The sequence below is a fragment of the Lissotriton helveticus genome, chromosome 4_1 (assembly GCF_964261635.1).
Source record: "Lissotriton helveticus chromosome 4_1, aLisHel1.1, whole genome shotgun sequence".
Classification (NCBI taxonomy): domain Eukaryota; kingdom Metazoa; phylum Chordata; class Amphibia; order Caudata; family Salamandridae; genus Lissotriton; species Lissotriton helveticus.
This window is the reverse complement of record NC_136063.1, coordinates 1,695,076,852-1,695,094,342: the sequence shown is the minus strand read 5'-3', so window position 1 is coordinate 1,695,094,342 and position 17,491 is coordinate 1,695,076,852.

Genomic DNA, 17,491 nt, shown 5'->3' with positions numbered 1-17,491 from the left:
CAAGGGGGGAGGGGTGGTAATTCTGTCTAAAGATGGATATGACCAACAATGTCTCGCTCTACTATCTGATACCAAATTTTACAAAAACTAGATAGAGACCCGACAGATAGACTGACAAACACTGTTGCTATAATGATCCATGAAGCAGAACTCAATATGTGGATCTCAAAGAAAGAGGCTGACTTTTTAACACCAAAAGAACTGAGAACACCGTTCTTTTATTCACTACCTAAAACTCACAAAAACAAGTCTCCTCCAGGACGCCCGATAGTCTCGGGGATTGGTTATATATTAGTACCATTATCTAAGTTCGCAGATGAATACCTTAAGCCAATTGTACAAAAAACCCCGACGTATCTAAAGGATACTCGAGATCTCTTTACCCAAATTTCAGGAACAGCTTTTGACCCACAAACAATGCTACTAGTTGGATTAGACGTGGAGTCATTGTACACCAGCCACCCTCAAGACGATACCCTACAAATCCTGGAAGACATTCTTTTTATGGAAACCTGGACATATAACACTCCCAGACATTTTGTTCTCGAGTGTTGCCGACTTGCTTTAAAGGAGAACTATTTTGAATACAATGGTGAATTGTTTTTGCAATGCCATGGTACTTCCATGGGCAGTGCCTTTGCCCCTTCAGTAGCTGGACTTTATGTGAGCCAATTTGAAGGACAGTTTGTACTCAATGACAGCAACCCATACGTTTCGAGTATTTTATACTGGAAACGTTATATTGATGATATTCTACTGATCTGGCAGGTTGACAAAGATCTCAACCTTTTTATTGAGTGGCTGAATGGCAGGGACCGTTGGTTAAAATTCACCTTCACTTCAAACAACAAGAAAATAGATTTCTTGGATCTGACCATCTTTAGTGAAAATGGCTCACTGGAGTCAAAAACTTACACAAAACCAACTGCTAAGAACGGCCTTTTGTCTTATAAGAGTTATCACCCTAAACCCCTGCGGGACAATCTTCCCTACAGTCAATTTCTTAGACTGAAACGCAATTGTAGTAAGAACAGTGACTACTTGGAACAAGCATATGAACTGAGTCAGAAATTAAAGGCTAGAGATTACACAGACTCCACTATCTCCAAATGTCGAACACGGGCCAAAAACCAACCTATTGAGTGCCTCCTACAAACCACCCATAAAGAACCAATCAAAGATCTGGTCACATGTGTTACAACTTATTGTCCAGCAACATATGAAGTACAAAAGCTGATTAGAAGAAATTGGAGTATCATCTCATCTGGAAAACACAACTGGCCGAAATCGAGGTTCGAGAACAAACGAACAAAGAACCTTAAAGATGTTTTGGTACACACCCGTCCAAAAAGGAGTAAATCCATCCCACAAATTAGAGACATAAATATGATGCCCATAACAGGACACTATCCCTGTGGAACTTGTGTGGTGTGCAAACTCACAAATACAACTAAGACCCTACAACTAGGTGAAACGTTCCTTTGGACACAACGACAACACACAAATTGTAATTCCACTCACCTGGTTTATCTAGTGAATTGCCCTTGCCAACGGAAATATGTGGGCATGACCTGCAGAAAAACAAAATTGAGAATTGGAGAGCACAAGAGTAATATAAGAATGAAGAAAAATGCCACCAAACTTTGCTCCCATTTTGTTGAAGCAGGCCATGATTGTGAAGAACTCAGATGAACAGTGCTCGAAATGTTGACAGATAAAACTAGAAATGTCGAAAGAATCCTGTTTGAGAAGGAACAAAGATGGGTAAATCGCCTTCAGACACACCTTACAGGCTTGAATGATAATATGCCATGGCATCAATTCACATAGTGTAAAGAGTTATCTCCTTTTGTCGTATATAACCGGACAACATGGAGATACTTTTAAATGATATACATATCTGAATACATCATGTATCTCCAGTGGCCTGAATCATGGTTAGTGTGGGCTTTTCAGATAAATTCACACTTCTTACATATTTCTGTGACTACACTGAACACTACGACAATATAGTCACAAAAATACAGGCACATGAAATTTGGGCCTCTTATCTCTAAACTATGCGATCCATTACTTTCTGTTGAAGATACCGTCTGCAAAATCCACATATCGATCCTTGTCCCGTTAAATATAAAATAATATATCAGGGTATTATGAAAATTCATATTTCTACAAAACGAGGATTTATATTCCCCTTTTTACATAACAACAACGGGAAGATAACAGCCTCGAACCACCCGTTGATGAAATACAAATTACTCTAGTCCTACCTCTACTACACTGTATTTAATCAACAAGAAAGGGGAGTGTCCTTCGTACTTCCGGGGGCAGAGCCAGCATAGGACGGAGAGTTTTCCTAAACACGCGGGTAAGAATGGCGGCCAATTCCAGCGTTTTGACAAACTTTACTAATGCCCTTTAAACCTAATTTCCGAACCCGTGGCTAAAATCTTTAACTAAATTTTCGTTTTCACCCAGCTCAGGCAAAAACGGTACCCAGGCACCCCGAGGACGATTAATATCCTTAGAAACGAGGTAATAACATCTTCTTTTATTGCCCGTTGTGCCGTGAATCTAAAAATAGCTTCTCGTTTGTCCTTATCAATATGTTATAGTCAAGCGCGCATGAAGTTAGATGCCTTCTCTGCATTTTTTAACAAAAGAAATACTAACCGGTGTTTTGACACGCTACACCTTATATAAAAATTTTATGTAAAACATATCAATGTGATTCATGTAAACAGAGTAAAACCAATGTTGCCACGTTTAGTTTAATCCCTGCTGCAAGATACCGAATAAGAATAAAAAGATGAATGTTAAGGCTCTTTTGACAAAGATCTTTAGAGTGATACCCTCCTTACCTTCACGTTTTATGCCGTTTTCCCATGCCTCCGAACTAGACACTATTCTGGCATGCCTTTCCTAACTAAACTTAAACCTTTGAACGAATAAACCCCCTTAACTCCCCACTGATCTGTTTCCTTTGAACAAAAAATTTGAATTGTGATTTGTGACATGCATAATATGGATGTTTGTTTATTTGTTTCTCTATTTTAGGAATTCATTTTATTTCAGTCGAGTGTTAAGAATTCTGACACTTTTGAAAACTACACAAATGGTGTGAGTACTTATATGTTTTGTATGTCCTGACGAATGCTCTATAGACCCGGCTGGGCCCAAAGAGCAGAAACATGTCGACCATTTTGTAATAGATATGAGGTGATCCAGTAACTTGATTGACTACCATATCGACACTTATTTTAAACAACACTACCTCTCCTTTTATATTAAAAATCTTGTTCAGAGAGGCATTGTTTTTTACAAAAGGAAAACCCCTTTTTTTCACTTTTCTGCACCTTCCCTCTGGGAGAGTCCTCCAATTTCTAGACACTGCTACCCAGACCAGAGGTTGCCTCAGGCTGAGGCTGGCATATAGCATGAAATTGAACACCCGATGACTACGCCATAACGCTGATAATGGGTGGATAACAGATATACACCCCATTTAATATCGTAGCGTTTATGAGGGTGCTTCAACTATAACCAATGGTTATGAAGCTACAAGTGTCCATTCTTCCTTTTGATCAATCTGTTTGTGGATGTTCACATCTTAGGTTTTGCCAGTCTTTAACATCCAAGATCCCTTCATCCTTCCATTTTGTAATCAGATCATTGAAAGCTGCAACGCTTTCCACATACTTTTCTCGTTTGATCTTGACATAATGTTCTTTTTTTCCCTAACTGCGAAAAGGCCTCATCCTCATATTGGCTGCGTTTGAGAATGACGATGTTTCCACCCTTATCACTAGGTTTTATTACAATGTTGTCATCTTCTTTTAGGTTCTTGATTACTTCCCATTCATCCTTCTTCAAATTTTTTCTTCTCCAATTAAATTTCTGTTCTTGCAATTTTTTCATTTCTTCTATTACAAGCTCTTGTGGTGTTCTCGGATTTATTTTGGATTTAATCATCATTGTACTTTTGCAGCCTCGTTGGGTGACTCCACTTTCTTCTAACATCTGGGTGGGATGTATCTCCCAATCATGTGCATTATCGTCTTCTACTAGTGTTTGTCCCGTTATAATTGCTCCCAGATCATTTCCTGTTAGTGTCTCCAATAAATCACTCTCATTTATTTCCAATGTCTCGGCATTCTTTGGGTGCATCATATGGATTTTCTGTAACTTGATCTTTCTGATGAAATTGAATAGATCTATTCGTGTCTGCGTGTAATCAAAAGCTGGAGTAGGACAAAACGTTAGTCCTAGTTGCAGGATTCTTTCTTCTTTCTCCGACAGTTCCCTGTCTGATAAATTGATTATTGTGTTTTGTTCTTGGAGTACCTCACTTATTTCCATTTGCTCCCTCGTGTGCTCCTTGTCACCACCGGGGTAGATCGTCCGGGGGATATATATCCAATTTAACTGCCTTCTTTATCTAGGAATAAGGGGGGTGGAGCAACACAAACCATTGGACTGTTGGCCGACCTTAGGGAACAATTTGACAGGCAGGAAAATCAAATTATTGCTGGTGATTTCAATACAACATTCAAATCTCTTTCTAAAGACAATACCACCCTATTTGAAATTGAAAATGTGGCTTGGAGTATTCCATAACTAACTGCTTCAGAAAAGCGCTGGACGGATGCAGCGTACCAACTATTACCATTCACCTTTGCATTGGGGCTACGGGTGTGTAATGGTCATACTCCATCTGACCCTCTGACCCTACTGCTCTACATACTTTTAACCACCCTGACAGCCCCAGTAGGATAGACTGATCGCCCTTCCCCTCTGGAATTCCAGTGTTGATATGAGAATCCTCTTTAGGGAGGACAGTGATCATAACGCGCTTCATTGCACACAGAATAATTTATTCAGACATATTGCAAGTATTCCTTTTCCTCGTACGTTTGATTAGTACCACCTAACAATGGGAGTAGAGTAAAATGGCCTATAGTAGCGGCAAATTCTGATCTTTTATAAAAAATTAATAGGGCGCTTTCTCATGCCATCACGGACCTTGCCAGTTCTGTCTGTTCACATCAAGCTAACTTTGATCTTTTTGCCCTGCTACACAAAAACTTGCATAAGGCCTTAAGTGCATGTTTTACCTGCCACCATTCCACCAAACATAAAACATCTATACCCAAGTTAACTTGGTTTAATAGTGATTGTAGCAAAGCAAAATTCAAATTGAGAGAGGCCCTTTAGAATGGTGAGGCCACTGACATTAGGAGTGGCAATAAAAGAATGTATGCATAATGTTAGCCTCCGGTCTTGTAATGAAATTTGTAGGAAATTGTATAGACTGGCTCAGCTCAAGGCCCAGCAAGATTGGGATAAGAAGACCTGGGTTGACATATATGAGCTGCCATTCAAAAAACATACCATGATGTTCTGACAACTTGTAGACCATATGGGACAAAGCTCCTCAGCATGTTTAACTGATTACATCCACCCTGATGTGTGGCATCCACACTTTTCAGACCTCTATACCATCACTCAGTTAGACACCCCTGATTATTGGGCTCTTCCTGGCCTGGATGGCGCAAATACTACAGTCCAAAATTCCCTGTGCCAACTGACCATCAAACTTAAGATACCCTCTGGGCCATAAAGGCCATGGCTGCATGTACAGCTGCTGGATCTGATGGGGTCCCTGGGAACCTCTTTCTTTCTGATCTAAAAAAGTGGGTAGCATATATAAATAGATTAAGCAACCTAGTTGTAAATGGGATGGCCATACATCCTAGTTGGAAAGTGGCTGAAATAGTGTCTGTGCACATAAAGGGCACCAGGGATTCCCCTCTAAACTTTAGACCTATTGTTCTAATTGATTTGACCCTAAAGATTTTTTGCAGACAGATATTGTACCATCTTGACCACTGGATAGAGGAACATGGTGCATTGTTGCATTTCCAAGCAGGCGTTAGAAGCCAGATCAATACAGTGGATCAGATTTTCTGTTTAATGACTATTTATTGGAAAACTGTCCTTACCGAAATACCCCACTTATATTTAGTGTTTGTGGATCTCAAATCCAATTTCGACTTGGTTCCCGCTCCAACATTTAGGAGGTTCCAAAGAATAACAAGATCCCTTTAGACTTGTTGGGCAAACTCATTCAACTCCATATGCCCAATTCTCCTGGGGGTCCAGGGATAAACTGACCAAGCAAATATTCTCTCAGCCCGACTCTCTGGTCCTCGCAGCCATCTGATTCCTATTTCACGCCAAGTTGGCTTCTTCTGTCTGCTCAGCGCCAAGATGCTCCTTCCGGAGCGATAGACGCGCTTTACAAAAACTAATAAATATCAAATAGGAGTTCACAAGGGCATCCGTCAATGATGCTTGCTTGCACCTAAATACTTTTCCTTATATCTAAATGACGTGGTAACTCCCCTAGAAAACTGTTCCAATGATTCTCCTAGGCTGACTAGCATCAAGAAACCACTGCGACTGTTTGCAGATTATATTTGTTTCATATCAAAAACCCATGTAGGCTTGTCAACTTTGGTAGGCAGATTTCTGTCATTTGGTAACGATTGTGGGTTGGTTATTAATCATCAAAAAACAAATGTGTGTCCATTAGTAGATCCTACAGAGGTTCTATCATGTTAGAGGGAAAATCCTTGGACAGGGTAAATGAGTTCAACTACCTGGGTATGACTAGGGAAATGTCCTGGTCTTTCCAGGTACTAAACAGCTCCTTGAAACTAACACAACAAGCTGTTGTGGTTTTAAGTCTATATAGCTCTTTCAAATGTGAGCGCATCTTCCCTGCCTTAAAAAAGTATAGAGCAAAGGCTGAAGTAGAGCACTCTATGGGGCGGAGCTTCGGGCCTTTCTAATTTAGCCAAGTTAAGCATAGTGGATAGTAATTTTATTAGAGCCCAGGAAGATCTCCCAACTAATATACCCTTGTTACCCTTATGATACGATCTAGATGTCTTGCCTGTAGCCTCCAAGGTAAGCACTGCTGTACTGGCTAAGATTGAACAAGACTCCGGCCATCACCAGTTATAATAAAGCGTTCCTTGAGATTCTGAAATTGGATCTGTCCCACAAGATCAGGTGGATAAGTTATCTAAGAAATTCACTTCATGAGTTAGTTCGTGGGGATTTTTGGTCTAACAAAGACCTACCAACTCAAGGACAGGGCATATCAGCAACAACTGGCGATAATTATCGCTGAGCGCATTTAGCGCTAGGATAAAAATCGCTGGTTATCACTGTATTTTGTTGCTGAGATAGTGCGCTATCAGCTACGCTTATCTCAGAAGCAAAAAAAATACCAGCGATAGCTACAAAATGTGCGATTGTCGCTGGAAATCCAGCGATAATCGCACAAAGACAGGCGATACCTTGCTGATAGGGCAGGGTGGACATTAGCCATTATATCCACCTTCTATTGGCTATAATGGCTAAGTCAGACTGAAAGCAGACGTAAGGAAAGTAGCGATAACCGAGATTAGCGCTACTTTTCTTATCGCTATGCTCTTTAGCATGCAGCTTGTAAATAGGAGAGATGTCGGTTAGCGGCATTTCTCATGTTATTTTGGGACGAACGCCCACTTTGCAACATCAATAGAAAGCTAGGCGTTCAGGGAAAGGGCCCTAAGGCAAGGATTCAAGCGATAGTGTGACCTTGCTGATAATGCGATAAAATTATTGCCATTTTTCACCCGAAAACGGACGCTAAAGCCGCGATCATTTTATCGCCCCCTCTTGATGATATGCCCCATAGTTCTTCAGGAAACCGTAATGGGGGCAAAGTGTGAACAGTAGATTAGAAATGTTAACCATGTCTCTCTCTGTTGCAATTTTATTGACATCAAACTGTACACAGAATCTGAACTTTTTCTTGATCACTCAATCAATCCAGCTGCCAGAAAGTTATTCTTAAATCTAACATATGGCACTCTGCCTTTACTTGCTTTTTCTGCCAAATTAAAATGCAACTCTGCTAGAAGTACCATCTGCCCAGTCAGTCATCAGACAGAAGGGACTGTTTCCCATTTTATCTTTTTCTGTCCAAGTCACTATGTTCAGGTGCTCCAATGTCTGTGCACAGAAACAAGAGAGGTGGTAGTCTGTGCTGTTGTTAAATATGTTCAATAGAGCTGGGCCATAAGAGCTAATATCATTGCCACCTCTGACACGGCACAAGGAAATAATGAGTCCTAAGCCTGTCCTTAAGCTCTTAGGGGCTTATTTACAAGTCACTTGAGCCACTTTTGCATCATTTTTAACATGGGAAAAGTGAAGCAAAAGTGGCGCAAGGGGCTTAAAAATAAGCCCCTTATTCTCTAACACATGCTGTTTTTGTAATCCTTCGGATTATTTTAAAAATTAACCTTGGGATGTACTTACTGGATAAAGTTTTCTTATTATCTGTCTTGATTTTTCTATCATCGTACTTTTATCACAATATTTGGCTTTAAAAAAAAGTTTTTAATCTAGTTGTGGTGTAGCGCTCTAGTAGAGGAGACCACGTGAACGGGGAAGTGATGATGCAAGCAGCCGCGGCGAGTTTGTGCGCATGTGCGCGAGTGTTGCTGCATTGACCCCAGGCGCCGTCCCCTCCAGAATAAAGAGGCTCATTAATATATATATTTGGTCCAGGCTCTTTTATACACGCAGGCCGCCTCCTACAATTGGTGATGAGGCTGGCTCGAGCCACGTGTACGAAAAGGACAACAGCGCGATACAGCACCAGCAGCAGAACGGCCCGCTATACATAGAGAGGGGAATCCACAGCAGAGGGGAGAGCATGGCAGACAGGTCGGGTGGGGCATATGCAGCGCCCCCCCCCCTGAGCTGCAGTGCGGTCATGGGAGTGAGGCCCTGCCCCCCCTTGGGAACAGCCTGCCATACCCCACAACAGTGGGGACAGCAGCTGCACCTGCAGAGTTGGGCACAGCAAACAGGAGCCCTACAGTGTCAGACGACATCCCACTCAGCTCAACACAGCACCAAGGGCCCTGCAGTGTTCCTCGACATGCCACAGAGCTAAGTTCAGCCATCAGGTGCCCAGCAAGGCGATACAGACTGCCAAAGAGCCCAGCACAGCGACCAGGTGCACTACAGCACCACACAAAGTGCCACAGAGCGGAGTACGGTGCCCAGGAGCTCTGCAGTGCCACATCACATGCCAAGAACAGAGGACGCATCCCAAGTTTGTGCCTACAGTGCCTGCTGGACAGCATTGGGAGATGCCACCCAGCAAGCCAAGACCACGAGGATTCAGCCATAAGCCACGGGGCTGATCACGGTAGCCCAGAGCCCTGCTGGGACACAGGGTGCTACAGATGGTTAGCGTCTCCAAGTAAGTGCCTGGTGTGCCATGGCCCAGCATATAGAAGAGCCCTCCTACAGGGATGCTTCCCCTGTACAGCTAACCCTCCCAGTCCGCCGCTGTACAGCTGTCACAAGTCTCTGTGAGCTGATCACGGTCCCGTCGCCCAGTCAGGATGTGTGCACAGACATTTTCCTTCACAAATGCAGTCCCTTCCTGCCAAAACCAGGAAAACCAGCCATGATGTGGGAATACTGGAAGGGGTATTTTTGTAATTATTTGTCAGCTCTAGAGGACGAGGGCCAAGAGGCATTTTCCAGCAAGCGCAGGAAGAAAGTCCTATTGCACAATATGGGGCTGGAAGGTCTTCGAGTGCATGAGAACATGGTAAAAAAGACTAGACTCCCTGATTACGATGATGTCTTTCACTACGCGTTGGAAGATTTGGATAGCCATTACCAACCTGTAGTCTGCACGGCCATAGAACGCTATACTTTCTTCTAGCAGAAACAATCAGAAACGGAATCCGTGGAAGATTAAGGGGCCGCGCTTAGACGGTTAGCAGTCACTTGCAAGTTTGGACATCTCCATGATTAACTAGTACGCGGCCAGATAATAATGCATACAGTCAGCACGAACATACAGGAGAAACTGTGGGTTAGCGGAGACGCACCGCTCAATGAGATCATAGCCCTGGTCAAGAAGGCAGAGCTCTCTAAACGGTGCACCGTTGCGACCAAGAAAGACTGTGCCAGTGCGACTACAGTGAGCAAAGTGACAGACTCCAGAACCCAGCACAGCCAAACCCCAACCACAGCGGGGGCTAAATACAACAGAAAGCCACCATCTAAAGCGACCCGACCCCACAGGACACCCAGTGACCACAAGAGTGGCTGCTACAGATGCGGCAGTCATGCGCATGCAAATAACGAAAGACGGTGCCCAGCCTTTTGAGTTAAATGCTCCTTTTCTGGGGTGATGGGTCATTTTGGGAAAGTGTGTAGACGCAAGCCAAGCAACTCCTCCGTTAAATGAGTACTTCAGGATTCCGACACAGATGGGGTGGAAGGAGAAGTTGAGGAGTACAGTGTTCTTTGCATTGATGACCAAGTTCTGGGTATTGATTTTACTAGCACTAAGAAACCCTCTTGCTTATTAACTATAGGAGGCATACAGGTCTCCATGGTGGCAGACTCAGGGTCGCCATACACTATCATTCAATGCAACATCTGGGAGAGAAACTTTACATGCACCTTGGGCACTCACCTACACCCCACAGATGTTCAACCAGTCACACTCACGGGAGAGAGGATTCCCATGGTACGCTTCCCCCCACTCCGCTTCGAGTTCAAAGGCAGGATCTCAGACGGTAAACTGTATGTAGCGGAAAAAGGTCCCTCAGTATTGGGGTGGGCAGACCAAGGGACATTAGGGATTTAACTAAACCCAGCTGGTGCTATGCAAGTGCTAATGACAGACAACCCCCAGATGTGCGACGGTGGAGCTTGGAAGGACGACTTTCCAGCGGTCTTCGGAGGAATGATAGGCAAACTCGCCAAGTTCATGCACAAAATTTGCCTCAACAAAGGGGCCACTCCTGTATGCCATAGGGTAAGGAACATCCCCTTCAACTATAGGGAGGCCGTGCAGATGGAACAGCAGCGCCTGTAGGACAACGGGGTGATCGAGCCAATCGAGAGCGTGGAATGGTTGGCGCCATTGGTAGTCGCACGCAAGCCAAGTGGGAAGGTATTTCTCTGCATTGACCTGAGAGCACCTCTCCTGCAGGAAACTGACATTGTTCATTACACCATTCGGATGCTACAGGTTCCGGCGGATGCCCTTTGGCCTGGCATCCGTGCAACAGCGTTCCAGAAACTGATGCACAAGCTGTTTAAAGCAGCAGAGTGCAATACTTCCAAGATGACATCCTGATCATGGGAAGGACCAAGCACTCTCCTTGGTATTGCGAATATCATCACAAAACGGCCTCACTGCAATGTGACAAGTGCAAATTTGGCCTCCACACCGTCACATCTCTCCCAAGCGTGCCAACGTGGAAGCAATCAAGGCAGCACTGACGCCGCAAACCAAGGAAGAAGTGCGCTCCTTCCTTGGATTGGCTGAATTTTATAGCAAATTCGTACAAAACTTTGCCACCAAGACTCACCATCTGCATCAGATTCTCATAGAAAAGAACGCATTCAACTGGTCCGTCGACACAAATGCTGAATTTCTACTTATCAAGAACGACATTTGCGATGCCGTTCCTCTACACAGATTTCATCAGTCTGCACTATCCATCCTCACTACGGATGCCAGCGACAAAGGACTGGGTGCAGTCCTGTCACAAATGTCCAAGGAGGGCGCTGTGACCACCATCAGTTTTGCGTCTCACTCCTTGGAAAAATTTGGACAGTTTCTCTGGGGCTCCAGGTTCCTCCTTCGGACAGACCACAAGTCGCTTGTTAAAGTGCTCACGTCCAGCGGACACGCCATTGCCACACCACGCATAGCGAAAATTACTCTTTGGTTGTTGGACTTTGTGTGTGATGTTGAATACATCCCTGGCACCAAGAACAAGGTGGCGGACTACCTTAGCAGATCGGCGGGGACGGAAGAGGCGCCTGGAAAATCCGAATGGGATGAATACATGATCGCGTTCACCGGTGATCAGGAAGAAGTCCTAAGCGCGCAGGAATGGCACACAGCATAGGAAGAAGACCTCCACCTCAAGAGTGTAAAAGGGTTCGTCACGCAGGGGTGGCCAGAGAAGAAGCACTTGGACACCGACCTCCGGAAATTCTGGGAAGTGCGGGAGGAGCTGTCGAGAATGCCATATTCCTCTTACGAGGTGACAAAGTAATTCCACCACAACAACTGTTAGAAAGTTTGCTAACTATCTTGCATGAATGGCCATTTAGGAATCGTGAAAATGAAAAATAGAGTCAAACTTTCTTATTGGTGGCCTGCTGTCAACAGCCATGTGGAAAAGTAGGTACGGGCCTGTGAACAGTGCAGCAACGCAGACAAGACACAAACCATGCTCCGACTACCCCTGGGGAAGTTCGCCACTCCCATTAACCTGTGGGAAGAATTGTCGGTCGACATACTAGGACCCATTCTCGACAAGTGGGGAGTCCCCAAATATGCCATAGGGCTAATGGACCGGTACTCCAAGCGGCCGGAAGTGGAACTGTGTGAAAAAGTGGACACAGACAAAATCCTGGCCTTCCTCACAACCACATTTCTGAGAGAGGGAATTCCGAAAATCATCACGTGTGACAACTGGCTCCAGTTCACTTCTGAAAATGGACTGCATTCATGAAAAGGAACGGCATCAAGACCAGACACAACCGGGTGTACCATCCAGCTGGGAACGGCCTCGCAGAGAGATTTAATCGAGTTATCATGGGGTCGGTACAAGCAGCTATCAGTGCGGGGAAAGATTGGGAGACAGAAATTAAACACACCGTAAGGGCTTTTGCATAACTCCCACAGCCACGGGATACAGCCCATTTAAGATCCTATGGGGCCAAGACCCATTTACTTGAGACACAGCTTGGAAAAACCTGACGCTTCAGTGTAAGTGGTCTCCTGCTGCAGTCCAGAGTAATTTGGAGAAGGCCCAGAAAATGTACACGGACCACTACAACAAAACGCACGGGGTGAAAGACGTCTCGCTCAAAATGGGGGAGTGGGTCAGAGTAAAGCTAGCGCAACTGGGAAGAAAAGGAGACAACAAGTTCAGCGAACCTCTACAAGTCAAAGAAGTCTATACATGGTCGCCCCTGTTGAGTGACGGAAAAATATGGTCCTGCAGCATAATCGCCAGGTGTAAAAAAGTGATCAGATGGGACAAGGGAGAAACCTCGGCAAGTACCAGTAACACCAGCTGGGAATTGGATAATGAAGAGTTCGGTCTACAGACAGACACACAGAGAAACGGCACAACAAGAGACAATGAAGATAGAAGCGACAACACACAAGGACAAAGAAGCATAGAGACCTCACGACAACTTAGGCAACAAGAAGACCAAGACATCAGCGAATCAAGCAACATGCGACAACCCTCCACAGCTCCCAATGGTAACCATTAAGGGAGTCCAAGGGGAACTAGGACACACACAGAGGAGACACATGGGACACAGACACCCACTACACGAACCCGCACAGGCAGAGCAGTAATACTGCCTAAAAGATACAGAGAATACGACATGTAAGATTTTGCTATGTTGGGTATGCCCCCACACCTTTTTGTCCATCCCCCCCTTACAGCTCCCCAGTAAATATGGTATAGTACTATGTCTAGAAAACCCCTGGCACCCCTGATTGTTACAGTCTGTTATTGGGTTATTAAAGGAGGGAGATATGCGGTGTAGTGCTCTAGTAGTGGAGACCACGTGACCGGGGAAGTGATGATGCAGGCGGCCGCGGCGAGTTTGTGGGCATGTGCGCGAGTATTGCGACATTGACCCCGGGCGCTCTCCCCTCTGGAATAAAGAGGCACATTAATATATATATTGTCTCCAGCCTCTTTTATACACGCAGGCCGCCTCCTACACTAGTGGATTTTATACTAACATATGTTTTTAAAGTAGTTTACATATTTTTTCTGCATTTTCTGCAATGTCTTTTTGTACTTTTATGCTTGCAAAAAAAACGAATAAAGCTGATGATGACTAATGTCATGTTTTAAAAAAATAACTTTGGCAGCTAGTTTATTGATCCAGCACTATTACTTGCTAAAATATGTATCGCATTGTCTGGGAAATTTGAGATGGCCACCAATGTTCAACGGAGGGATAATGGAGCAATGAATTGGGCTGAACTTCAGACTACAATTCTTCACGTGGAATGCAAAACTGGAATGAGAGATAAAACTGTGGCTCGCTCTGGGATACTATGTATGAAAAAATATGTCAAACCTCCAAACAGCCCCCAGTTCAGGCGAGGCCACTGATAAACGATACCAGTCTAGGTTACGACATGTAAACAGCGTTTCCATGGTGTTGCTCTGATCACATATGCAGATGGCATAGTGCTATGAAGGAGGTGGAGCTTGAAACAGTGCTCGATGTCTAACCCTAATAATTCCCTAGAAATACCCTGTTGTAGCACAGCATGTGCATTTATGAAGTGCACACTCACCAAGAAGGGTGTCTTGGCACTGACATAAGGGATTTTATTGTTACACAGCTCAATGGCACTCATTTTTTCAACCACAAAGGGATAAAAGGCTGAGTCGACACACCAGGATTAATTTCAAACCATAAGGCTTGACCATGAGGTCAAACACAGATCGCTAAAGTAGATGCATTAATACAGCAAGGCGCCAACCTGGATACACGAGTACGTACATGAGCCTGTTTCTTTAATACCAGTAGGAGATTGTACCTCCCACTTATGTTCGCCTCGGCATCATAGACAGTGATCTTAATGAAAAGAAATGCTTTATCATGAATTCTAGGCCATAAAGCCACCTATATTAGATTGTATTTGATGGTTGGAATTTTCTTAGTTTTTACGGACATACTGCATACATTTGAAGTGAGAAAACCGATGTTATAACATGATAAGGATTTGGGTCTATAATGTTTTTTACTGAAGCAGTTTCTCTTAACATTTGATTTTACGCATAGGTTTGTCGAGTTGGCGATGCAGCAAGCGTAAGTTAAATAGTTTTATTTAATTACTTACTTACTTTACTCCTGGCCGTCGTACGTCTGACTCCACTACCCTCCCAGCCTGCCCCTCCCCGGCCCCACTTCCCGCAGCACTCCCTCTGTGAGCCCCCACTGCCAAATTGTTTTGCTGTAAAAGGTCACTCTATAGGCTCTGCCCCTGCTTCATATAATTGCCATTTACATTTGGCGTGCAGACACACGTCACAGTGCACATGTGTACATGTTTCCAACATGGCGGATGGCTATGTTAGAATGTGAATTAAAAGTACAAAAATTGAAATTGAAGTGTAGACAAAAATAGGACATGAGTGGACCGTAGCATTTTGCCACTGTCATGCCCTAATAAGAATATATAACGAAATAAATAAACATTTAAAATAGGGAGTGGGTGGGGAGAATTGAGGTCTGTCAGAGGGGAGTATGGGGTAAGTGGGAGGGCAGAGGAAAAAGTGGTTTAGAACACAAGGAAACACATGAACTCCATTGGAGTGCTGAATGATGAGCAAAATGGAGTCCCTTCAAGTAAGCAGTGGAAGGATACAACCCACCCAACCAGAAAACTGTGAGACTGAAAATCTTCTGGATGAAACAAACACAAGAATAGAGAGGAAAGGCAGTGAATCATGAGTAGACACATGAGATAGACAACAAACCTACCCAACGAGGAGCAAGGGTTGAAGCAGGGACAACTCTAACTTTAGTGAGAAAAATAGGTCAGCTTAAAGCTAAAGTTGTCTGTAACCTAGGCCTACAAATATTCAAGATCAAATGCGGCTAAGTTGAGACTTGAAGCTTGAAGCTTGAAGCTCTAGGGGACACAGAGGGAAAGATTTATGATAAGTGTCTTTAGACTGTATGTGACAACTCCTGTCAGAGGGCCACGGGGCAACAAGGAGCTACAGGGCCAAACCGTGGTGGTTGAGGCCTTTTACTCCTGATATCCTTGGGCCCAGCCTACTATGGGCTCTGCGTAACTGGACTAAGTACTTCTTCCGCACTTGACTCTCAGTGGTAAGGCAAGCCAAGCAGTCTAAGGCTCCTCAAGGAGAAGGTAGGAGTAGGTCGAACACAGGCTCACATCTCAACATATGTTCAGCAGCTACAATAATTGAATGTCCAATCAAATACTCACTTTTATAAAAACTAGTATTAATACACACATAGAGTAAAATGCGGCACACACTAAATAATAATACACTCTTCTTAATGTCTGTATTCCGAATGTATGACGTTACAACGCATACATTCACAACGCATACCATCACAACGCAACTTTTACAATGCAAGATCCATTACAACGCATGCTATTACAACGCATGCCATTACAATGCAGATGCTATTACAACGTATGCCATCACAACGTAAGTATAGGTAAGATATCATTTTATTAATATTAATGTAATCTTAATTTAATTACACATTTTTAAAATAATTTATTTAAATTAATTTTATTTAATAAAATGTAATTTACTATTCTAACTCCAGGGGGGTGTAATAGTAGGGTAAGTGTTGGATAGTGTAGGGGTTAAAATTACTTGTCTAACTCCAGGGGGGTGTAATAGTAGGGTAAGTGTTGGATAGTGTAGTGGTTAAAATTACTATTCTAACTCCAGGGGGTTTCATTAAAATAAATGTAATTTAAATTACATTTAATTAAAATATTAAAATGTATTTTAATAAATTAAATTATAATTATTTTAAGTAAATTAATTTAAAATTAAATTAATAATATTTTAACTAAATACTTAACCATACTTACGTTGTAATGGCATGCGTTGTAATAGCATCTGCGTTGTAATGGCATGCATTGTAATGGATCTTGCGTTCTAAAAGTTACATTGTATTGGTAGTGCGTTGTAAAAGTTGCATTGTAAAAGTTGCGTTGTTATGGTTGTTTCCCCTGTATTCCAGCATGGTGTCTGCATGTACCAGAGTCCTGATCTTCTAGCAATGGATCAAGTTATTTCCCCATTTACTTGAGGCAACATCTAGGCTAGGCTCCACTAGAGTATATGAGTCTTAGAAGTCCCACAGTGACTATTCAAATTCAAAAGTGTTCCATCACCCTCAGAGCTTCAATCAGAGTAGGTTCCCCCAAAAGGGTCTGCGACTCGATGTGCAGACTTACCCACTCCCACTAGAGACAAGATGGAAGGCCGAACAGCATTCAGCGGTCCTGGGTTGAAGTAAACTTTGGCTGTTGCCAGTGATAAACAGTAGTTGCTGGCAAGGGGTCTAGACATCCACTGCACTCCTTCCTTTTCACAATAGGTAATGCTTGTCTCCAATAGCAGATCTGCGGTGCAATGCGAGTTCCAATTACATATTAGCAGCTCTGAACTCCCAGTGGCACACAGCTGATGGGCAACTGCCCTCTGATTCTTCCCCGGCTCCCATGGGAAAATACGTGGATTACTTGCAGTGCGACTACTGTATGCATTCAGGGCCAAGTACTCCACGTGTTTTCCCTCTACGGGTCACAACATTGCATAGGGCAACACCC